General features: G+C 40.1%; 1 pseudogene; it reads right to left on the bottom strand.

The window, feature by feature from the left end:
* Window positions 1–582: 582 nt before the first annotated feature.
* LOC143680593 (GTPase NRas pseudogene) lies at window positions 583–1552 on the bottom strand (annotated as a pseudogene).
* Between the last annotated feature and the right edge of the window lie 6564 nt (window positions 1553–8116).

Below are 8116 nucleotides of genomic sequence, written 5' to 3'. Positions count from 1 at the left end.
GAAGTTCATTGAACACAAGTTTATCAATAAGCTAGAAGAAACAAGTAACATAATTGTATAGGTAGCCTACAAAAAAAAGTGGAGATTATATGAAAATTAACTGAAATTATTCATAATTTTTTCCAGTTTCAACTTTCTCTTTGGAGAGTCCAAAAATAGGCCTCTGGAAGACCAACTTAATGCATGTAAGAAATGGAATTTGCTACCATATAGATATTATCTTTCCCTCAAAGGACAGACTGATCATATATATATATCTAAGACATTCATTTTCACAAGGGTTTTTGAGACATCGACTTCACTGAAGAATCGTAAAGGAAATCTATTGTAAAGGAAGTCTTCTAGGAAAAAGGCACTACGTTGTGAAAGTTGGATTTAATTACAAGAAAGTTGAGAAGACTATGATAGAATCAAAAGTAAGTATTCACTTTTGTATTTAAGAATACAGAGCAGATGCCAGATTAGAGAATGTAGCTAATAAAATTACAAATAAACCAAACAGCACATTAACTATATTCTCTGCAAAACAGTAATTTATGACATTTTTCCAAAAACCAACATAGTTCCAAGTTCAAAAGGAAAAAGGAAAAAAAAGTCCCCAGCAGTTGCTACTGTAGAGCTCGACTATTCAGCAAAATTTCATGTCTATAGTTTGGTTCTCTGTTTCAGAGCATGAACTGCTTTTCAGATGAAAAACCTGGGGTGGCAGAGGGTGAGTGTGGGATGGAGGAAAGGACACCCAGGGTAGAAAAATACTGGGTAGTAGTAAGAGGTACATTTCTCTGGTCAGACAACCGAGTGAGGAGGTAGTTATTCTGAGAACTTCTCAAATAAGGAATACTGTACTGATCTACTGAGAGTTGGGGAAATAGCAGGAGCTTCTCTGTGAGACTGAAGATAGCAACAGGAATACTTCTCCTCCAGGGAAGTCAGGACCAGGTGTCAGTGCAGCTTGAAAGTGGCTCTTTTTTGATGACAGAACTTTCTTAGTATCTTGTTACATCACCACACATGACAACCCCATACAACCTTGAGTCCCATCATCATTGCTGTTGAGTTTTTTCATTCGGTATTGACATATTTCTCTTACCAGTGTGTAAAAGGCATCTTCAATACCCTGTCTGGTCTTGGCTGAGGTTTCAATGAACGGAATCCCATAACTCTTGGCTGGTTCATGTGCTTGTTTTGTGTCAACTGTCCTTGTTGGCAGATCACACTTGTTTCCTACTAGCACCATAGGTACATCATCTGAATCTTTAACTCGCTTAATCTGCTCCCTGCAGAGGTTAATTTCTGCAAATGACTTGCTATTATTGATGGCAAACACACAAAGGAAGCCTTCGCCTGTCCTCATGTATCAGTCTCTCATGGCACTGTACTCCTCTTGTCCAGCTGTATCCAGATTATCCTACAGACAGGTTTCACCATCTATTACCACCTGTTTTCGGTAGGAATCCTCTATGGTGGGATCATACTCATCTACAAAGTGGTTCTGGATTAGCTGGATTGTCAGGGCGCTTTTCCCAACACCACCTGCTCCAACCACCACCAGTTAAGGTGATATCAATTATCTGAAGGTGTTATTATAAGGCCAAACTGTATTAGGGTGGGTCCTAATCCATTATGACTGAAGTCCTTATAAGGAGAGGAAATTTGGACATGGCCAGATAGGGAGTTGGCCATGCTGCAGAGGCAGAAGTTGAGTTCTGTGCCATATGCCAAGAACACCATGGATTTCCGGCCACCTGTCAGAAGCCAGGAGAGAAGCGTGGAACGGATTCTTCCTTTTTAAGGAAGGGCACGGCCCTGCTGACACCTTGATTTCAAATTTCTAACCTCCTGAACTGAGAGACAATACATTTCTGTAGTTTTAAGCGACTGAGTTTATCGTACTTTGCTACAGCAGCCCCAGGAAACAAAGGAAAGGAGTGTGGCATAAGCAGTGCTACGTGTTCCCCAATCCTATTTCCGGTTAATATTCTTGTTACTCAGGAAGAATCTATTTCCCAGTCTCCTCTGTAGCTTGGATGAATCCATTGGATGTAAGTAGAAGTGAAGGAAGCCATTCCCATGCCTGGCCCTTGAACCAGCCAGTGCAGCCCTCCTGCCCTTTGGGTAGCAACTGGGGGTGGTGGGGATGGTGGGGGGGTGGTGGTGGTCATGAGCCAAAGGATGAAAGCAGTAGGACCCCAAGTCACCCAATGGAGGATAGCCCCAGAGAGTAAGTTAAGGAGATTTCAGGGACCACTCGTTACCACAGCAAAGCTTAGCCATATTCCAGAAGAGAAAATGTTCACAAATGAAATAGGAACTAATGTAAGACCCAGTGCAGTGTGCAGGAGAATCGGAGCATGCAGGGAAGATAAAGAGTACACAGGAGATGCTTGGACTTGTGAGGCTTTACAGAGAATCTGAATTTGCAGAAAGGCAGTGGGAAGACTAGCAGTATAAATTCGCCCAGATGGGAATGAGCAGGAAATATAAGAGACAATGAAGATAGACTTGATATCAGAGAGTTAACATTAAATGGGGAATGGAAAAATGAGGTTCTATTAGATTATTAAATTGTCTGAAATTCTTTAAGTGGAATATGATAATAAGAGCGTGTGGCTTCTTCAAGGCAAGCCTTGTGGAACCCAACAGATAACCAGACACTGGCTGACATGTTCTGGGTGTTAAATATGTTTGAGGCTGTGCTCTGGGTATTATTATATCATTGGTTCTTCACAAAAACCCAATGACACCAACAATCCTCACAGATGAAGAAACTGAAATTTAGAGAGGTTGGGAATCTTGCTCAAGACACCAAATTGCTCCAATTCTAAAACCACAAAGCTCTTTAACAGACCACTGTTCATTTGAGATTTGAATTTAATCTATGTCAGCAAATCTTTTAATGGCAATGAAGGGAATGTCATAAAGAGTGGAATCCTGCTTTCAAGTCTAAGCCCAAGAGTGCAGAGATGTTTTCTCCCGAAATGTGTATCAAACAAAGACAGGAGTTTTTCACTAAGAAGTAAAAAGGTGGTAAAAATAATGTGACTGTGGTAATTTCAACAGAATACTGCAGAAGTATTAAACTGGGTAAAATTAAAACAGAACACTTCTTGTTGTCAAACCATTTAAATCTGGGTTTTTTCCTAGGAGCTAAAATTTTTACTGAAATGTCAAAAAAGGACTTGCAGATTTTCTTTTTCACAAGATAACTTAAACAGGGCAACTGTATTTTAAACAGTTGATGGTCTTTGACAGAATGAAAAGTTGTCATGATAAGTTTCAAAACAGTCAAGACTGAGGTTTTCTGAGCATTCTGTCAGAGAAGCTGGGGCAAGGCAATGTGATCTGGAAAGAGCAGTCAATGAGCTCTCTGGAGGAGGAGGTGGGGAGATGGAGAGGCTGAGAATGCTACCTGACTTGGGCTGGAGAATGAACAGTTAGGTATAAGAGGGCCCGGAGAAGCGGACTGGGAGGCCTAAATTTCCTCCCTCTCTTTTTCTCTCTTTCATTACAAAGGCTTATCTTTGCCTTCTCCATGGCACAGAATAGACAGTTAATACATGTTCACCAAATGAATGGCTGAGTAGCAGTAGTTTAAGTGCTATGAAAAATGCAAAAGGCAAATAGCATGCTGTCTTAGTTTGCTAGGGCTGCTATGACAAATACCATGCAATGGGTTCACCTAAACTATAAGCTTTTATTGCCTCGTGGTTTTTTTTTTGCATGGGCAGGCACCAGAAACTTTATGGTTTTGAGGGCTGGAGGTCCAAAATGAAGATGTCAACAGGACATGTTTTTCTCTTGGTGTTGGTAGCATACTGGTGATGGCAGTCCTCTGTCACATGGGGATCTCTTCTCCCCAACTTTTTCTGACTTCAGGCTGCTTCTGGTTTGTGGCTTCTTTCGACTCTGTCTGAATTTCCTTTTTTTATAAGGCCTCTAACCATACAGATTAAGGCCCACCTGACTCAGTTTACCCACATCTAAATAGGATCTTCAAAGTTCCTGTTCACAAATGAGTCCATACCCTGATTCACCTTAACCAATTCAAAGATACTATTTGCAAATTGGGTTCATACCCACAGGTAAGTGAATTTAGATTTGAACATGTAGATTTGAACATGTCTTTTGTAGGGGACATGAGTCAATCCCCAATACATGCAGACCCTGCCTCTCATGTCTGAATTTTTTGTGGAGAATAGTCCTTCACCTACAGCTGTTACTGCTAGACTTTTTAAGTTTTCCTCATCTGTTAAAAGTATTATGTTTCTCATTGTGGCTTTACTTTGCAATTCTGATTGCTTCTGACATTAAGCACTTTTTCACATCTATTGGCTATCTTAACTTCCTCTTAGTGAAGGGCTTGTTCAAATCTTTAGCCTATTTTTCTGTCTTACTCTAACGTAGGAGTTCTTTCAATATTCGAATCTTAGTCTTTTGTCAGCTATATGTGCTAAAGTTATCTTTTCTATGATGTTTGTTTGTCATTGTCTTCATCATGTTTTGAGGAACAGAAATTCTTAATTATAATCTAGCCAATTTTATCAATCTTTTCCTTTAGTTCTTTTTTTTTTTTTTTTTTTGCATGGGCATGCACCTCGAACCCGGGTCTCTGGCATGGTAGGCAAGAACTCTGCCTGCTGAGCTACCGCGGCTTATCTCACTTGAAATAGCAAACTCACATGACAATTTCAAGTAAATCAAACTATTATTTTAAATACACCAGAGCAATCACAGTGAATTTTGTAAGGATGAAGAAGGAAAGGAAGCACTCGCTAATCCTAAGCCTGAGAATAGGCAACATTTTCCAGAATCTTTTCCGTGATAATTACTATGTTATTTTGGCTTAAAAATGAATTCATTGACATTTATGACACTCTGGTTTGTATATATTCTCTATGTTTCCTGTTATTCCTCACCTTAATGTAATCCAGGTATCAGCTGGACATCTTCCTGTACTCTCTTGAAGTCTAGGTAAAAATGTTTCAAAACTTCCTGGTTCCCAGTGTGTGGAAGTCCAAAGTTCTGTTCAATATTCCTGCTAATTTCCAACACTCATAAATTCTCCTCACCTTTTTGCTTCTTCTTCTTGAGCTCTGTTATGCAGTCCAGCCCTGTGATTTGAGAGCACAGTGACTCCAATATAAGACTCCTTCTCTTCTTTGATTTCTACAAAAAACCCTGTGAGTCTGGTGGACCTTACTGGAGCCACTGGTCTGGGGGAAACATCACTTAGGCCATATCCACCTGCCACCTTGCAGGTTCTCTGTTTTCTACCTTTCACCCTCCCCTTTTCTAAGGTAAACTCTAATTTTTGTCCCTCTTTTATGCAAAAAAATTTCAGCATTCAGGCCTGGGGGGAGAGGCCTGTAATTGGATCCTTTATTAAAATATTTTCTCAACAGTTCTCTTCATAAGTGAACTCCAGGTGCTAGCTACAAGTTAGTAACATGTCTCCTACCTTCTTCCTAAGCTGTACAATGTATCCCACCATTCTATCCAGTCATGTGCAAAAACACATCAATCACATAATTTGGTTTGAGGTCTAGAATACAGAGTATTATACTAAATTTAACAAGTCTAGTTCAACTCAATACTTATATTCCTTACCCTCAAAGAACTTCAAATCTAGTGGTGGATTCCAAATTGAAGTGCTTTACAAGACTGGAGGGAAAATAAGAGGTCAGGTGTTTTCCTGGCAGCCTATAGGCAAAGAAAGAGTAATAATCTCTAACTGAAAGGTATTTTCAAATAGAAAGATGTTTGACAATCTCTGCATACCTGGAGTTTCATTAAGTTTCAATATTCATTATCTGCTGTTAATTTCCCTGGAAATTTCCTTGATTTCTCTAGCAAATCTGGAAAGCTAAAAAGAAAAATCCTTCACATTTACAAACTGCATTTGAGAAGTTTATACTAAAAATTTAAATTTGGGGGCAGCTGATCTAAGACTAGACTAGGGCTTAAATGTGGTATTTTATTAAATCAGTACTTTAGAATATGTATTTACAAGGTGACAGTTAAAGATAAAACCCATTATGCTAAGTGTACAAATAGCTGTTTCCCTCTCTTCTGTATTCTCACCTCATTGGCAGCCCAAGGAGGACTGGGTGAGTCATATTGTAGAATGGTCTGCATGTTGGATGAAGGGATTTACTCTTAATTTGATAAGTAAGGTGTCACTGCCAAATTTTGGACTCAAGAGTCATTTGGTTTGAACTAGGTTTTAGGGTTATCAGTCTGATGGATAGGAGTAGAAAGGGAAAGGGTAGAAGGAAATGAGAGGAAATATGGTAGATAAATCAAAAAGATTGTTTTAAAAATAATCTAGTTAAAGAGAAAGGAAAGATTATCAACTGAGACTAAAGTGGATGGAATCTTGAAGAGTATTTCGAATGTCAAAACAGTTGCCTGGAGAAGTTTTACGTAATCTGTAAAAATTAAATTAAAAAATTGTTTAACAGCCGTTAAGAGTCCAACTGAAATTAGATACTCGCAAAGTGTATTAATTATAAATTACAATAACAAAGTATTTGTTGTGCACAATTGACTGTAGTCAGTAAGGCTCATTCAGGGCTGTGGATGAACAAAGAAGCCAAGCTATTATGGAAGTGGATGACCAGAGAAGAGGGAAATACTCCCTGAACTGCCCTCTCACTGGCTCCTGTGCATCTGCAGGTGAACAGCAAAAGGGAATTGCAAAGGGAAGGTGAATTAGCTGTGCATGCCCCAAATTCTGACACTGGTTTATTTGTTAGGACTCTTTCCTTTGCAAGCCATAGGAACTTAGTCTAAACCACAATTCAGATCAAAAGGAGAATTTGTTTTATAGACTCAAAGGACAAGTTTATCAATAAGACTGCAGGAAGAGACATTTAGTTGGATCTGAAAAACCACCTGAACTAGGGACTTAGATATGCTCTTCTCTCATAGCAGACTGGTAACAAATTCTAATTCTTATCTTCCAGTTTTCAATTATCCAGGAGGGACTTTCTTACATTCATTTGGTTCAAAGTTCAAAAATGCTGGGCAAGGTCTCTGAATGGTCCAACCTGGCTAGCTGCCCATCCCTGCACCAATCCACTATGAGAGGTGTGCATATGTGTTCCAGTAAGGACATGGCACCTCCCAGAACCAAATAATTAATGTGGAGGTCCAGTTTCCAGGAGAAACAACGTACTTCACCATAACATAAATCTGGGAATAGTTTGGCTTAAGTAAAAGATGGGATAACCACCTCTCTAATTTCCACACCAGTAGTTTACAGAAAGCTACATGAGACAACAAAGGAGGGGGCAATGAATATTGCCTGCTCAGTAGCAGAGGGAAATACTTTCAGAGGCCTCTTGAGGTGAGCCTTTAGGATTGAATAGGTTTTGTCAAGCCAAGGAGAGTCAATCTCTCCTTTCATATGCTGAGGCAAGTACATTCGAAGCCATCAGAAAACAAAGGGTAAAAGTACCCTGTTAGTGGAAAGACAGGAAATTAAATTATCTTTACGTGGACCGAAACACAAAATGTGTGAACAAGGAAGTGACTTAATCCCTCTACAATTTCTCATCTATTATATGAACCTATCCTCAGAAAGTTCAAGCGATGATTAAAATAATCCCAAATGTAGCTGGAAGGTTGTATTGGATGCACATAGCCAGTTAGATTTAATTAAAAGTTAGATACTTATGCAAACCAGCCGTCATGATTGTAAAATACTTACAAATGCTTCTTTGGATAGTGGTAGGTAATATGGTACAAAAAACAAGAGGAACCATGAAGTAGAAGCAATAAGTAGTGAGTTGCATACTCTGATTCTACTCTGGAGTGATGGGTGAGAAGAAAGGAGAGCGAAAACAAGGAAGGAGTTGATCACCCGGAGCTGGCAAAGCGCGGGGATTCAGCCCCAAGAGAGCCCGAGCACTCAGTAAGCAAGGTCTCAAGGGAGCCCTCGCGTCTCAGACCCTGCCTCTGGGACCATACGACGGAGAGCGATCGCGCCCAGCAAGGAAAGCCCCAGCTCTCGCTATTGCGGCCGCCGCCGCCGAGCCATGCGACTACTTCACCTAGCCGCATCACCTTCCTCACAGCCGCACCTCCTTCCCGGCTTCCTAAGCGGCGGTGCCGT

The sequence above is a fragment of the Tamandua tetradactyla genome, chromosome 1, assembly GCF_023851605.1.
Source record: "Tamandua tetradactyla isolate mTamTet1 chromosome 1, mTamTet1.pri, whole genome shotgun sequence".
NCBI classification, from domain to species: domain Eukaryota; kingdom Metazoa; phylum Chordata; class Mammalia; order Pilosa; family Myrmecophagidae; genus Tamandua; species Tamandua tetradactyla.
Note: the sequence above shows the minus strand (reverse complement) of the source record. Positions and strands in the feature narration are given on the sequence as shown.